Source organism: Danio rerio, chromosome 4, assembly GCF_052040795.2.
Source record: "Danio rerio strain M-AB ecotype USA chromosome 4, GRCz13ab, whole genome shotgun sequence".
NCBI classification, from domain to species: domain Eukaryota; kingdom Metazoa; phylum Chordata; class Actinopteri; order Cypriniformes; family Danionidae; genus Danio; species Danio rerio.
Window position 1 is genome coordinate 14,626,413 of NC_141024.2, and position 17,114 is coordinate 14,643,526.

A 17,114-nucleotide genomic window follows, 5' to 3' on the forward strand; every position below is an offset into this window, starting at 1 on the left:
ATCATTTACATAAACATATTATTAAAATGTTTGACATAGTTAAATGCATAGGTAAATGACAGTAATATACAGCAATATACTAAAAACAAAAAACAATTTTCTTTACAATGTTATTGGCTTCAACATGGTTCCATGTAAATTACTAATTACTACTGCTTTTGTGATAATTATGCATATGTGTTATGAGTTTAGTCTATAGAACTTGACAACCAAAACAACAATGCTGGATCAAAGGATTTGTCAGTACCAATGGATACATGTGAACAGGGCTCATTTTGACACATTGTTGTCATTTGTATGCAGCATAAAGAATGTAATTGTCAATTAATCATACCCTAAGGGTTATACCCTATTAAAATAAAATATAAACTAAAATAATCAAATTAAAAACAATATTATTAAATAAACTAATTAAATAAAATGAGGTAAAATAAATAAAAATGAATGCTTTTTTAAATAAACTAACAAAATTAAATATTTATAAAATACTGATTGTATTTTAATTACATTACAACATTGATGCCGTAAAAGGAACCTTATGAAATTGAAAATAGTCACATAAACCTTTCATCGAAAGTTTATTGTTAGCTGACAAACTCTAGCTGTGCATATAGCCTATTCAAGAGTATGTGGTAGTGTTGTCGATCTCATTTTCCAGGCGCACCCAGTTGAAAACTGACCGATCACCTTCATAATTGGAAATATACACATTTAGACTAATTACCTTATACAAAAACAGAACACCCAAACACTGCAGTGCTTTTGCACACTATGGATGTCATGGGTTACAAGTATCCAGTTTTCTTCGTATGTGTTAAAATCAAGTAAATGATGAGAGTCTTTTGAATATGTCAAGCTGCTGTGATCAACCCATTGTACTGTAGTTCAGTGAATATTAAATTACTTTATATGTATATTTTATATGTTTTAAAAGTAACTTCAAAGTACAGTAATTAGTAATCTGATTACTTTTTACCTTAAGTAATTAGTAATGTAATCCGATTACAATTTTCCAGTAGTGGTAGTAATTTGTAATCCATTACTTTTTTTAAAGTAACTTACCCAGCACTGGCGGAGACGCACACAAATTATACATAAACACTAGCACAGTCAATGATGGTACATCATCACTTACTGACTACTATTAAGTTGACAGCGGCACATACTAGCCTGCCATAAATAACAGCGTTTTTGGCTTTTTTTCGCAGATATGGGTTCAGTTTTTGGCTCATTGTCATCTAAATGTAACCTAAAATCTATCATATATCAAATAAATCTATGTCATCTAGCATAATCTCACAAAGGATATTGTTTTAATACAAACAATAAATATATACCAATTGTCCGGCCCACACAGGTTATACATTTTCAACTGTGTCGTCATGTGAAACAGTCTCATTCGAGAACCTCAGACAGAAAAGCACAGTTTTTTCTTCCCTTTGTCTGCAAGAGATAAAAATAAGATATTGCCACAGGCATTAGCCACAGTCATCGTCTTCCAATACAGTCCAAATGACCAACCGCTGTGTTTAATTAGTCTATACTTGGACTTCTTTGAGACATTAAAACACTCTGTGGCTGGAGGTCAGCGTCTGCGAAGCTAACCGAAATAATAAATACGCAGAAACATGCCAGAGTGCATTCTGGGAACAAAACCCAGGTACTCGACCTCAAAGCTTTGATGGGTATGTTTAATTAAAGACAGATCCTCTTTATTGCATCTCTAAATAACTGGCCCTCGATTTACGTCTGACTGGGAAATGGACGCCTGGAGCCAAAGCGAGTCAGATGTAGCCGCGTGCTCTCGGAGGCCCGAAATAAGAAACATGCTGCCATTATCATTTGGCTCAGCAGTGGACAGATTGCCGGACTGTTGTGGCATGTGCTTCCTCCGCTCGCTGATGTATCGCAGTGATGTTGCAAGAATGGAAACGTGAAGTCATCCGGGATGTTTGGATACTACAGTATGTAGTAGCTGCAAAGTTTATTCATTGGCTCATGCCCTTAAAAAAATGCAGCTTTTTCAAACTACTTCAGTCTGAAGTAAAAATATCTGAGCTCATCCCAATTACATCGTTTCGTTCTATCCTTTTCAACAAACAGCAGTCCATTTCTCAGTGTATGTGTTTCTAATATATTGCAATATGGTATAGCTGAACAACTAATCTGTATTTTTATTTTATATCAATTTACTATTTATTATTATAAATATTATTATTATTTTTATTTTTCATAAGACGTGTGTTTACAAACCTCTTGGCCAGGTCACCCTTGTAAATGAGATCTTGATCTCAATGGGTTTTTCATCTGGTTAAACAAAGAAACATATACTTATATAACATATAATGAGCTGAAGCAACACAATTCTAAACATTTTTTGGGGACAACTTAATTGTTTTATGTTCAATGTTTTATGTTCCACAACAAATTTGTAAGTTAACTTAATTGGTTTATGTTGGGGCAACATGAAGATATTGTGTGGAACCCAGCAGTGTGTACACTGTTAAACATCCTAGGTTGCACACAATCGATTTGTGTTGGGAAAACATGAAGTTAACCTATTAGTTTTTACAAATGTATGTCTATTGAACATAAAACAATTAAGTTGTCCCCAAAAAACATCAGGAATTGTGTTGTTTCGGTTGTTTTCATGGCTTGAATGGAGATAATTGCCCTGCAATTGATGTGCCTTTTGATTGAAACAGCACCCAAATTTAACATTACAATTGCATGGTAATAATGGGCACTTTTAAAGCTTTATTAACTCTTTAATAGACGTTTTTCACCACATTTCTGCGTTTCTCAGCAGCTGGAGTCATCATATTTGAGTTAAATTAGAGAGTCAATGGGAGAACACCACATTTTATATATATTTTTTGCTCAAAAAAGAAAAAGTCTACAAAAGTGTCTTTGTGACTTTCAGAATAACAAAAGAAAAATGTGTGAGACGACAACCAGAAGAGAAAAACAATGCCAAGTCAACTGTTCCATTTAAATACGCTGCATTAGAAACACTTAACTATTATGTGTGATTTATTGCAAAGATGACCAAATCCAAAGAATAGATAAATAAGTGTAAGATTTTTTTAAAAATCTAAATGTTAAAACCTTTCGAGGATTCGAGAAGCAGATGACCTGCAAATCATGTAGCCGTGCAGCATCAAAACTTTGAAAATCGTATCTTTTAAATGAGTGGTTTAAAATCAGTTTTGTGAAACGATCTACAGCTTTGCCTCAGGGATACAAAATCTGAATCAAAGCTTTTATATATTTGTTTTAACCGGAGATCTGAAATGTTTATCAAACTGGTTTAAGAATCTCATGAATTGTTTTGTTTCCAAACAGTGATTCAAAATGTCCATCAAATAGTTCACACATCTTGTGATTTCAGCTGATAAGGCTTGGTTATATCATGCTGTTTAAAAAAAAAAAAAAAAACGTTATCGTATTGATGATTAGACTAGTGTGACAGAGGCTTTCAAAAACAATGACATATTTTTTATTCATGTGACCTATTCAGCTCAAAGCAAGATGGTGGATTACATAGTGGGGGAGTTGTTTTGGCTACTCTCCAATGTTTGAAAGTGTTGTTAAACTGTCAGAACATTTTACTTATGTGCAGTAAAGTGCTGTAAGCATTTTCAGACATTTACACAAACAACTTTTGAAAAATGCTCGAAATGCTAGCAATGCCAAGGTTTTGGATTGGCTTTCCAAGGAAAGCAATGGCAAATTAAAATGTATAGCATGAAAACAATCGAGGAAAAAAAAAAAGTGTCTGCCAGTTGTACTTTACCTAAAATGGTACATTTTCTAGTAATGCACTCATATTTACCAGTGCTTTAATTTGGAGATCATCACACTTTATTTTAAGGTATATTTCTCAATATTAATATACCAAAAACTATGACTTTTGCCTCAATAAACTCCTCATTTTAATAGTTATTAGTTGGGTTTAAGTATTAGGTAGGATTAGGGATGTAGAATGAGATCATACAGAATATGTACTTTATACTGTAAGCACAAATAAACAGCCAATATTGTAATATTAAGCTGGCAGTAAGCCAGTTAATAGTAAGAATTGGTATTTAAACTGAAGTGTTTCTAAAGATACATACTCCGTAATTACTTTTCTTCTTCAAAATGATTTATTTAGTTAAAGCAAACAATTCAAGGAACATGATAAAAAGGAAGAATAGCAGTAACGGTATGTTACAACTTCCAAGTAAAATCAGAAGTATAGTACTCTGGTGGACATAGATCCATCATATATAAGACACATAAGTTGATTTAAAAATAATTATTGAGTGATCAGATCACAGAGAATTATACAATAAGACAAACAGAAAGACAAAAAGAGACATGAATCAAGCATTTCAGTAACATTTGAATATAAACAAATATTACACAGGGTTAGCATGGGCATATTCCCAGTTGGGATAATATGTGTTTCCAAATTTCATTCTGTATTCCAAAATGCATTCAATCATTTTCTTTTCGGCTTAGTCCCTTTATTAATCTGGGGTCACAGCGGAATAAACCGCCAACTTATCCAACATATTTTTTACGCAGTGGATGCTCATCACTGGTAAATATCCATACACTCATTCACACACACGTATACACTACGGATGTAGGGGAAACCGGAGCACCCGGAAGAAACCCACACGAACACGGGGAGAACATGCAAACTCCACAGAGAAATGCCAACTGACCCAGCCGAGGCTTGAACTAGCGACCTTCTTGCTACCTACTGCGCCACCGTGTCGCCCATTTCCTTGAACAGATTCATATTACTTATTTTAAATGGTAATCTCTCTATTTGGATGACCAGCTCTTTAAGCCATTCATCAAACATTGATATCTTGTTTCTATCTACTGTAATTTCTTACTATGTGTTTCAATCTGACATTTTGACAGATGTTCTTAAGCATGATACATATAAACAAAATCTACACTCAACCGTTTCTATATTTTGTGATTCTCAAGAGTTTTCCGTTTATTTACGGTGGTGAATTGCATTATGTGCCCTGGATGTCTGCTCTGTCTGCGTTTGATGTAGAAAATTCAGCTCTACAGTTTAACAAAGTGACTTTTAGTGAAATAATATAATGTATAAGAAATGATATATAGACAAACAAATATGTACTGGTAGTTTTTTACAAGGTTTTTGTAGCATAATAAACACCAATTCAGATGATATATCACTATAAACTATTTAAAAATGTTACTAACAGTCACTTTTCTCAAACTTTTTAAGGTGAAGCGTTGTTGAAAAGCATAAATAAAAGTGGAAAAATAAAAACATGAGTCATAAAATACATAAAACTGCTAATTTACGGATATTTTTAAAAGTTTAATGCAGCTTTAATCACCTCGATGTCAGCTCTATCGGCTTTTGGTGTTAAAAAATTTAACTTTACAGTCTAGCAAGTGACTTTTAGTAGTTTGAAATAATATAATGCATAAGAAATAATATATAGACAAACAAATATGTAAACTGACAGAAAATGAACTAGTAGTTTATTACAAGGTTTTTAGCATAATAAACACCAATCCAGGCGATCTATCACTATAAACTATTAAAAATGTTAATAAAAGTCACTTTTGTCCAACTTTTTAGGGTTAAAAGTTGTTGAAAAGCATAAATAAAAGTGGAAAAATAAAAACATGAGTCATAAAATACATAAAACTGCTAATTTACGGATATTTTTAAAAGTTTAATGCAGCTTTAATCACCTCGATGTCAGCTCTATCGGCTTTTGGTGTTGAAAATTTAACTACAGTCTAGCAAGTGACTTTTAGTAGTTTGAAATAATATAATGCATAAGAAATAATATATAGACAAACAAATATGTAAACTGACAGAAAATGAACTAGTAGTTTATTATAAGGTTTTTAGCATAATAAACACCAATCCAGGCGATCTATCACTATAAACTATTAAAAATGTTAATAAAAGTCACTTTTGTCCAACTTTTTAGGGTTAAAAGTTGTTGAAAAGCATAAATATAAGTGGAAAAATAAAAACGTGAGTCACAAAATACATAAAACTGCTTATTTAGGGATATTTTTACACTGTAATGCGGCTTTTAATTTAGATGTTTAGATCCTCAGACTTCCATATATCTGTTTATGTGACAGTATATGGAAGAGAATGAGAATCTCCATAAATATATGCAAAATAATATCCGTTTAAGGCTGATAGCTTGCAGCTCTTTGGGGCACACAGATAAAAATGTCTGCTTTGATTGAGGGAAAAGAGTTTTCCTCTCCAGACTCATTCCTTCTCTGACTGGAGCTGGTAAAGTGGGCTGGCTGACAGCTCCTATAAAAGCAGCCGTAATGTTGTGCTAATGACTGATCCATGAAGCCGCTTTTGTGCCGGTCCGCCAGTCCATTTGCACACACTACACGAGAAAGTGTTGAGCATTAAATCACTATCACATGTTAATTTAGGCGCATTTCACTAAATCTGCTGTAGCGGCGAGCACAATCCGCCTCATTGTGGAGCAGTTTTAAGACACTTATAGGCTGAGCTTGAGGGTTGAGAGTTGCTTTGATATTAATACACAAGCCCACCATGACAGGCCTGAGGGTTTGACTTTTTTCATTCCTCAAAGAAATCTACCTTACATAACTCAAATAAGCGTTTTTTAATCACCATGTACTTCTTAATGGCGGTCATCAGAAATCATTTACCCACGTGTGTTTAATCTGCTGCAGTCGACATAATGATCCAATCTTCCAGAGCGGAATTAAACAAGGATGAATTGTGATTTAATTAATCTAGCAACGTGGAATCTGAATGAAGGTACTGTTGTGGAAAGACTTGGTTGAGTCTCTTATTTTGCATCTAGAGTTTCTTTGATGCACATGCTGTTGATCACCTGGTTTCTAAATGGATTTTGAAAGGCATGGTTTTAATTGTGGGTTTGGTGCAGTGCTTTGGTACTTCAGTCCTGCCACAGATCAATGAGTGGTGAACTCATTAGCTTTTGCAGAGCTTTTTTTTTTTTTGAGAAGGTTACACTGAAGCACTTATTAGTTTTCAGGGCTCTCTCTGTGTTTGCATCTGTTAGAGGAAACTGTGTGATACACTTTAGCCATGGGTGGCGCTAGGTGTATTTTTCTACTCAGCCCCCCTTAAATGTTTATGATTAGCTCATAAACTGTACACTAAATTATCGTCTCAGTCCACTTTAGATTTGATTTGAAAATGGTGGCAGAATTTGGCTCCTCACCGTCTTTCATTTTTCATTTGATCAGAAAAGCACAGCAGTGCAGAGCGAAAGAACAAGGTGTATGTTTATCCCATCTACTGTCAATTATTTTTTTTTTTTCCAGGTTCTGCATGTAGCAATGTCCCGAATTTTAATTTGCCAATCATAAGCCAATTCTAATTTTTGTTTTGGTTCAATTTGGAATTTTCCCAACCAGTGCAGGGTCCAGGGCACCAGAGTGAGTACTCCAACTTGCCCGAATGATGTTTAACAGAGCAAGGAAATTTTCTAAGTATGTCTGATAATATTTTTTCTTCTGGAGAAAGTCTTATTTTTTATTTCGGCTAGAATAAAAGCAGTTTAAAATTTTTTAAAAACCAATTCAAGGTCAATATTATTAGCCCCTTTAAGCTATATATTTTTTCCATGGTCTACAAAACAAACCATCCTTATACAATAACTTTCCTAATTACTCTAACCTGCCTAGTTAACCTAATTAACCAAGTTGAGCCTTTAAATGTCACTTTAAGCTGTATAGAAGTTTCCTTAAAAATATCTAGTCAAATATTATTTACTGTCATCATGACAAATATAAAATAAATCAGTTATTAGAAATGAGTTATTAAAATTATTATGTTTGGAAATGTGTTAAAAAAACTTTCTCTCCGTTAAATAGAAATTAGGAAAAAAATAAATAAACGGGGGCTATTTTATATATATATATATATATATATATATATATATATATATATATATATATATATATATATATATATATATATATATATATATATATATATATATATATATAATAAAAAAATAATTGTACAACCAAATCCTGTAATAAAGGTATTATCTAATATATAGCATCTGTAGTAGTAAGTATTTTTTGTATTATTATTGTTGTTATTATTATTATGAATTGATGCAATGAGAAAAATTCTTTTAAAATTAATTTCCTTTCACTCAATGTTACAGCAGGGTTTTTTTTCTTTCCTATGTATTTTATAATTTCATGTCTATTATAATATCAGGACAGTATAATATTGACTACACTTAAAGTATATGACAAAGTCATGATAACACATTGTTTTGTTACTTTGATTGATTTAAAAATGTTATAAACATCAGGGTTTTTTTACATTGCACTTTATAATTTAAAGTCTATTATAATGTCAGGACAGTATAATCCTAACTACACTTAAAAACATTGACAAAAAAGTCATAAAAATATATAAAATAATATAATAATAAAGTATATGACAAAAAGTCATGAAAACACATTGTTTTGTTACTTTAATAATTTATTTTAAAAAGCTAATAAGGTTAATTATATATATTTTCAATTTATACAAAGTTTAACTTAAAGTTTTAGTCAGTTTACCTAATAAAGTTGAGTTGACTGGACAGTTTGTTTTTTTAACCAGAAAGTAAGCTAATATGGTAACACTTTGGTAACACTTTACAATAAGGTTCATTAGTTAATGCGTTTACTAACATGAACTAATCATGAACAACACATGTACAGCATTTATTAATCATAATTGAACATTTACTAATGCATTAATAACATCCAAGTCCATGCTTGTTTACATTAGTTAATGGACCATGAGTTAACATGAACTAACAATGAACAACTGTATTTTCATTAACTAACGTTAACTAACATAAACAAATACAGTAGTAGATGTATTGTTCATTGTTTGTTCATGTTAGTAAATGCATTAATTAACATTAACTAATGAACCTTATTGTAAAGTGTGACCGCTAATATTTACACTGTACAAGCTCCTAAAGTATCGATTTTTATCTAATTCTGAGATGAAAAACATACCCATCACATAACAGATCTATCCACTGATTTACACTGCTAATACTTAGTCCTTTTTCTTGACCACCAGTAGAAACATCAGCAACACCCATATAAATACTTAATAAGCTGCTCTCTGTGCATATAAAAGCAAACAAACACATCCCTTGTGTGAGCAACAGTCTATCACAGCCCGTTTCAACTGTATCACTGTATCTCACACAAAAGCTTTCCCCGTTCTCAGCTGTTCTCCTCAGGGACTCATTCCAGCCCTTTCTCACAGAGATCTAGTGCTTGTGTGAGCTTCAAACGCGTCTCGTGGTCATGAGACGGCAGATACACGTGTGTCAGGACCCCGTGCTGTCCTGCTGGATGGCCGAATGTGGGCCGTTTGATCCGCTCTCTGCTTTTGGGAGAGTCAATGCATCGATTCAGGCCAGATATAGGCCATAAGGCTTTGTATTGAATTAATGCCTGATGCACTGGCTTAATGCGCAGAGGAGATAATGGCCACAATGTTTGGTTGTGAGGGGCCGGATGAAAAAAAATGTGTCAGTGCTGATGGTTAGAGCATATTTAGGCAGATAAACAATGCTTGCGAGTGTCACTTTGGTACATTTAGGTTTTCTGTAATATTTAGGACATTCGGTAGTACTATATATAGAAGGGATAATGTATAGTCTAATAGGTTTTTTTTTATCAGAAAATAAAGTCCTCTTTGATACAGTATTATCAATAATTCTCGGCACATTAACAGTTAAATACATCAAACAAACAAAATAAAAATAATATAGGATTTTCCTATATTGAAAACAGAAATCCAAAGATATACTGACCAAATATGCATACATGGTTGATGAAATTATTAATATTAATGAGCTACTTACTCATTGTAGATTTTTATTTAAGGCTTAAAACACATCAGACTTTGCATTTGAATTGATGGACAGAGATTAGAGCACACTTAAAAGTAAACTAATGAAACGCCTAGCTCCCTTATGTGTGTATTATTTCCTAAATCATTGTGTTCTGCCTTAGGATAAATGCACTAATTTATAAATAGCAACATAAAGCATCAGAGTAGATGGGACAGTAATTGTTGAACAGTAATTTACCATTTATTGTCAGAGTTTCTACCTGTACATCAAGTAAATTACAGTAAATTATTCTGTGCACTACACAATTTCATACAAACCCTATTCGTTTTACAGTAAATTACTGTTTCCTTTTATTACAGCAAAACACTGGCTGTTTTAGAGTTATTTCGGCATAATCTACAGCAAGGGTTAACAGTATACTCAACAAAGCAATAAAAAAAGTAATTTTAATCTCAGAATGTGCACTGATTCATTACTTTTTAAGCAAAAAAAATTGTTCTAAGCTACATTTGTGCAATTATTTACAAAAGTTTTGTTTAGTAATAGTTCATACACCAAAATCATATTTGCACCTTAATGAGTATTAGTCCCATACAAAAAAAAAAAAAAAAAATATTAGCACACCCGAATTTATATGTTAGGGAAAAATATTAAATAAAAAATTGGCAGTTCATTCCGCTGTGGTGACCACTGATTAATAAAGAGACTAAGCCGAAGGTGAATGAATGAATTAATTTAAAAAAGAGCAACATTCAAGAGAAACAAATATCTGTACGATTTTGCTAAAATTTTGTAGTTTGTAACTTTTCCCCCCAATATTTTGCATAATTTAAATGTATTTTCTTTCAATTCCTAATGATGTTTGCTGACTAAAGTTTTTTATTTTACAAAAAATATCCATTTAATAAATCTCTTTTTTTTTCAAATGCACCAAAATAATCTGTATTCACTGAGAAATGGATAAATATTTTCATTTTCAAAATGGGGTGTACTCATTTATGTTGAGCGCTATATAGTTACAAATGTCAAAAAAAGTTTTTATAATTATTAAAATAATCAAGAAACATTTTCAAGACAAGTAAAAAGTCTTGCTTTCATTATATAATTGTCAAAATTTGGTGAGTTTCTCCAAAATATTTTCAAGCAAAAATATCCTGTCATTGGGATATGCATTAACAAATAATGTTAAAATACATTTATTTTGTTTATTTTAAGAAAAAAAAAAAACATGCCTAAAACATTTTTTTTATTTTCTGCTTTTTATTTAAAAGCATTTATTTATTTTTTTTGCTGTGCATGGTACATTTTGAGCATATCAAATTAAAGAGATTATAAAACGAGAACTACATAAAAAATATCTGCAGACCATCATCTTCTAATCTTATCTGATTCAATTTATACTATTAAAATAGAGTGTTTTTATGTCAATAATCAATAAGTAGAAGGACCCCAGTGCTCTGTCCATCTCTGTCATCATCTACATCATGAAGGATTTCCCTCAGTAAAGCAGCTCAATAAGCATTTGAGGTCTGTCTATATCCCAGTAGATAACAATCTCTTCTAAATGCCGTGCAGTGCAAGAAGCATAAGCCGAGATTCAATTACCTCTTTAGTTAAATGTACTCATAGAGGTAATTCATTTTTTCTTCTGTTCAAATGGTCGCCATGGAGGCCAACCAGGAGAGCCAGAGATGTAAACAACCATTCAAGTGAAAGGGAACGCTTCATTTCACAGTTCGACCTCTTCAGACACTAAAATTAGCCGCTTTAAAGCCATTTGGAAAAAAAAAGATGATTTATTATTGTACTTTTCCCTTCTTTCTGTAATTGTTCCATTCTTTAAAAAGACCAAGCCGAGTTTTAACCTCTTATCTCAGTAAGATTAACGTCTGAACGGTTTAACATTCATGCTTCATAGTTGTTTTGTAAGTTTTAAAAAATGTCAGATTTCATTCAGTCAACATTCCCCTAATCTGTGACACGATGTCTCGATATTGGAGCATGCATGTCACGAAAGATTAATATCCTGGAACTGACTTTCAAAAATCAACCTCCTGAAAGAATGTGGAGTGAAAAATTCAGTCATCATGTTGGGAGAAAGTTTAAAACACAAAAGCAACGAAAGCAACAAACACACATGTCAAATAAGTGCAGTCATAAGCAGTTTGAACAATAATAGGGTTCATTAAAAAGTCCTTTTAGTAATAAAGATCCCTTTATAATGAAATTTAAAAGAGTTTTGTGTGCCATAATCCAGTCTAATCAGTGCAAAGCATGTCATTGCAATCAGGAGCATTTATTATTGTAGACAAAACTGTATATGCTGAAGGAGATGAAGTTTAACCAATGTCAAGAGCCAAAAGCCCTACTAAATGTGGAATACTGACCACCATAATGCTAACTCTAAACTGAATTTAAGCATTTTTTATTTAAATATCATTTGAAAAACTAAAATTAAAGTCCACGTGAACTGGAGGTTGCTGAGACTTTTATCGACTTATTAAGTGTGACGTCATGTGAAGCGCCTTCCGGGTCCAATCGCTATATCAAACTGTATGGGAAGACTCATCAAATGGCAATTATAAATGTTTACAAAGCAATGTATTACTCCGAAAGTCACGTTCACAATATATATATATATATATATATATATATATATATATATATATATATATATATATATATATATATATATATATATTATATATTATATATATATATATATATATATTATATATTATATATATATATATATATATATATATATATATATATATATATATCCATGCCTAATATCAGATGGCCAGAAAGTTATTATTTGAAAAAATGCAGCAAGTTCAGAGACTGATGTGTACACTATTATTTTATATAAAATTCACTTTAATGTATTAATAAAAAGTGGTCATAAATTAATATTTTCTTAATTCAAACGAGTAGCGGCTTAAACCCGGAAACAGTATTTCATACGTCACTGATATGTCACGACTTAACAAGCGGATAGGGTTTTAAGGGGTGGGGCAAGAGGGGAATGGTTGAGAATATTGTGGCTGAAAATTGTCAAACTGATGTCGACAGAGGACTGTCACTCCGAATGCAGAAGTAAATGGTCAAACTTTGATTGAAGATTACTAAAAGAAATTTATTTTTTTTAACTTGCACTAGTTATTGTTCATAAAGCTGTGGTCACACCTGAGCAGGGGTCACCAATCTCGTTACTGGAGGTCCGGTGCCCTGCAGTGTTTAGGTCCACCTTGCCTCAACACACCTGCCTGGGTGTTTCAAGTATACCTAGTAAGACCTTGATAAGCTTGTTCAGGTGTGTGTGATTAAGGTTGGAGCTAAAATCTGCAGGACACCGGACCTCAAGGAACAAGTTTGGTGATCCTTGCACTAGAGTTTGAGCTTGTGAAATCCTGTCATACTGTGTTGCGAAAAAGGGGCGTGATTAAACAATGTGATTAGACATTGATAAAACGAATGATTGCTCCCTATTTTTAATTAATGTACAGAGAGGTCACGTTTTGATCTTCTATTGGTCTCACGCAATCACGTGATACGATTTCGCAGATGAGAGTTCACCAGAACTTTCCAATGTTGCAGCAAAATGCCAAACTTGTTGTTTGCGCATGAATAAAAGTCTATGCCCCAGAAAGTGTAGCGTGACTGCATTGTACATTTGAATTTTTTACTGACTTTTAAAGTCCAAATGGTTGGAAGTGAACATTGTGATGATGTTTTAAAGTTGTTTAATCCCCCTCTGCTGAGATATAACTGCTTTTATTTACAATCAATTTCAACCGAGGCTGTTGTACTCTTTTTAAGTCTTAGTCTTTAGTTCTGTTTTGTGTTCCTCTTTTCCTCAGGGTTTTAATAACCTCTTAATATTAATTAGTATCATCACTAATGGTCAATCATCACTTGTAAAGTGAATCTACATTATGTATTAACTCCAGCACAGCTTTAGTGTTACTTTTACTGTCTATATAGAACCATATTAAAATGTGATAAGTGAAAATGTGCAGTGATCATTTAACATAATTATTATTATCATTATATATATATATATACATATATATATATTTATTTATATATATATATATATATATATATATATATATATATATATATATATATATATATATATATATATATATATATATATATATATATATATATATATATATATATATATATATATATATATCTTTTTTTTTTTAAACGAAGAAAAGCGCGTTGAAATTAAAAAATCTCTTTTACAAGAGCATTCTGGCCAAGATTAGGCAGTGTACAGTTCACGTGGGTTTAACAAACAAACAAATAAATAACAGGTAACATCATTCATCCATCAAAACACACATACAATGACAGTTAAAACTATTCAGAACATCTACAGGCCAATCTTTCTAACTCCAAATCATTTAAAATCTTTTTAAAAGCATGTAGTGAGACCAACACTTCTGCAACTTTGTTTGAGGGTATTCTATGCAAAAGTTGCTGCATATTTAAAAGCCTTTTTTCCTTATTTCAGTATGCACCACTGATACTGGTATAATGCATCATAATAATAATTAGCACTAATATTATTTGACAACTGGTATTTTTATATAAAGAGCACACTAAGAAACGTAGAAAGTGTTGTGGTACTTTTGCTAGGATCATTAAAGAACTTTGTTTAGGCCTTCTTTGATTCAAAATGAGTTCCCCTGAAGTACATTGGGGCTTTTACTGTATATCCGCACAAGTAGAACTGTTGAATCCACAAAAAAAAATAATAATAATAATCTAAAAATAACAGCTTGCAAGAAGATCGCAAAGCCTTTCTAGTGTTTATCCTTGTCAGTTCTCAGTAAAGAGCATTAAAATGAGAGTCCTGGCATGCGAGTTCGCATCATGGGACATCAGTTTTGCCATTGACCTCATGAGGCCTCACAGATCAAGATTGGATGTCAGCGGTTTAGAGTTGCGTTTTTATTCTCATCCTTTCAAAACCTCCTTTAATTTGAGGCAAAGCGCCAAGCCTAACAGTCCCACAGTACTGCGAGACGAGAGAAAGTTATCATCTGGCCATAAAACGTAGCCTATAAATCTGGTCTATATGGCTGCTCTTCAATTACCCCAGACGAGCTAGAAATTACCCTCGTGTCAACCTGTTAGCACCTGATCCGATCCAGAGGTGGAGACATTTGCAGCGCCAGCGATAATGAGTATCATTGTCTCCGTCTCCCCACATCAAACGGAGACTTCACCTCTAGCTCTTTAATCGGCATGTATGGCGTTGCATGGCGCTAGTTAGCGCAAAGCCACGCACCTTTTGAAAGAGATATTTTCATAGGGAAGATGTTGACCTGACGAATCTCAAATATTTTACATGATCTCAAACTTCTAGAATTCTTTAGCAGCTCAGAAAGGGCATGATAGGGGCACGATGACCACAATCGCTGGTGTAATGCTGATAGCGGCTCAACAATAGCGCTAGATGAGGGTCTCTTTAGCGGTAAGAGGGCCCAGTCAGAGTAAGGACAGATCTTATCAGTTGATCTATCTGTGGTGAAACCGCTTGCTTCACGTGTGGTCTAGATATGCATTTACACACACTCTCTGCCATCTTTTGTACCAATCTTGTCTCTCTTTTGTGGAGAAAGTGATAACCGGAGCTTCACTGTACTCTTATCTTGCAGTTGTCGACAAGTCAAGCCAACCAGTGCAGTTTAATAACAGGTAAGACAATTGACATGCAACTGTTTGCTGTATCTTTTCAATTCTGATTATGAACCTGTTTGCATTGTCTTTATGTTTTATAAGGTTTTACAGTAAATCAATCCCCAAAACCCAAAACTTACCCCAGACAACTTTAGAGAAAAATAATAACAATATTAATAATCAAACACTATTTCACTTTCCACAGACTTCAGACTTCCAAAGCTCCTTTAATATCTCAAATTTTCACAGTTTAAAACACCTTCCAAATAGATTCAAAGGATTTTTTTTCTTATTATATATGAGCTTTTCAAGAGCCAAACATGTTTTTAGGTTTCTCAAGTCTTATGGAGGGGAACTTAACATTTCTTCCAACACAAAGCAATACAAAGCAAAGTCTTGCTTGTATTAAACATAGCTGAAAGGCCTTTTTTTATAATGAGTCATGCTAGCTATTAAACCACTGTTGCATCACGGTGTGTGGCCACATTAGTGAATTCTCAGTGAAATAATCTTGATTGAAACTATTCTTTCAAAAATGACAGGATTTTGCCAACAAAAATGGTGAGAATGTGACTACCTGCATGAATAGTACCAGGTAATGACAACTCTCTGAGCAATCAAGCTTTAGAATTTCTACTATGATAAATCACACAACACCACAAATGTGCCTTATAATATTTAGTATGTGAAAAGAGTATTGTCAAATAAGTACATCCAAATAGAATGTATTCATTAGCCTGCAAGAAAAAAAAAACTTGTCTTTGGAGATAAAGAATGTATCCAATGAACACTTTACCAATAAATCCATAGGAAATGGGTCATCATGCAACAAAGATGCAGCTGATGTCATAGGTCACATTTAGATACATTTGAGTTCAGAATTATTAGCCCCACCCCACCCCACCCCCTGTTTTTTCCCCCTATTTCTGTTCAATGCAGAGAAGATTTTTCAACACATTTCTAAACAAGATGTTTTTAATAACTAATTTTTAAATAACTTATTTATTTTATCGTTGCTTTGATGACAGTAAATAATATTTTACTAGATGTTTTTCAAGACACTAGTATTCAGCTTAAAGGGCAATTTAAAGGCCTAACTAGGTTATTTAAGCAGGTTAGGGTAATTAGGCAAGTCATTCTATAATGATGGTTTGTTCTGTAGTCAATCAGAAAAAATATAGCTTAAAGGGGCTAATAATTTTGACCTTAAAATGTTTTTTAAAAATCAAAAACTGCTTTTATTCCAGCCGAAATAAAAGAAAAAAGACTTTCTCCGGAAGAATAAATATTATCAGACATTCTGTGAAAATTTCCTTGCTCTGTTAAACATCAATATTTAAATGAGAAACAAACAATTAAATAATTCTGACTGTAAGTAAATTCAACCACTTCTTGTAACTGTATACTTTTTAGACACATTAAAGAGTTGATATGTTACAGTGTAGGGGCTCTGTTAGATTGAATTGCACTGATATAAAAAAGTTGACAACTTAAAATTGTAAG

General features: G+C 32.7%; 1 long non-coding RNA gene across 2 annotated transcripts in view; it reads left to right on the plus strand.

The window, feature by feature from the left end:
* LOC147844665 (uncharacterized) overlaps nucleotides 1-17,114 on the plus strand; it is an 892,045-nt gene that overhangs the window by 868,178 nt on the left and 6,753 nt on the right. The window contains exon 5 of one of the 2 annotated variants that reach the window (XR_015482887.1): nucleotides 15,590-16,860. This is a non-coding gene — a long non-coding RNA (uncharacterized LOC147844665). Of the gene's footprint in view, nucleotides 1-15,589; nucleotides 16,861-17,114 lie in introns of those variants that run through there. The other variant, XR_015482888.1, reaches the window with a different exon arrangement.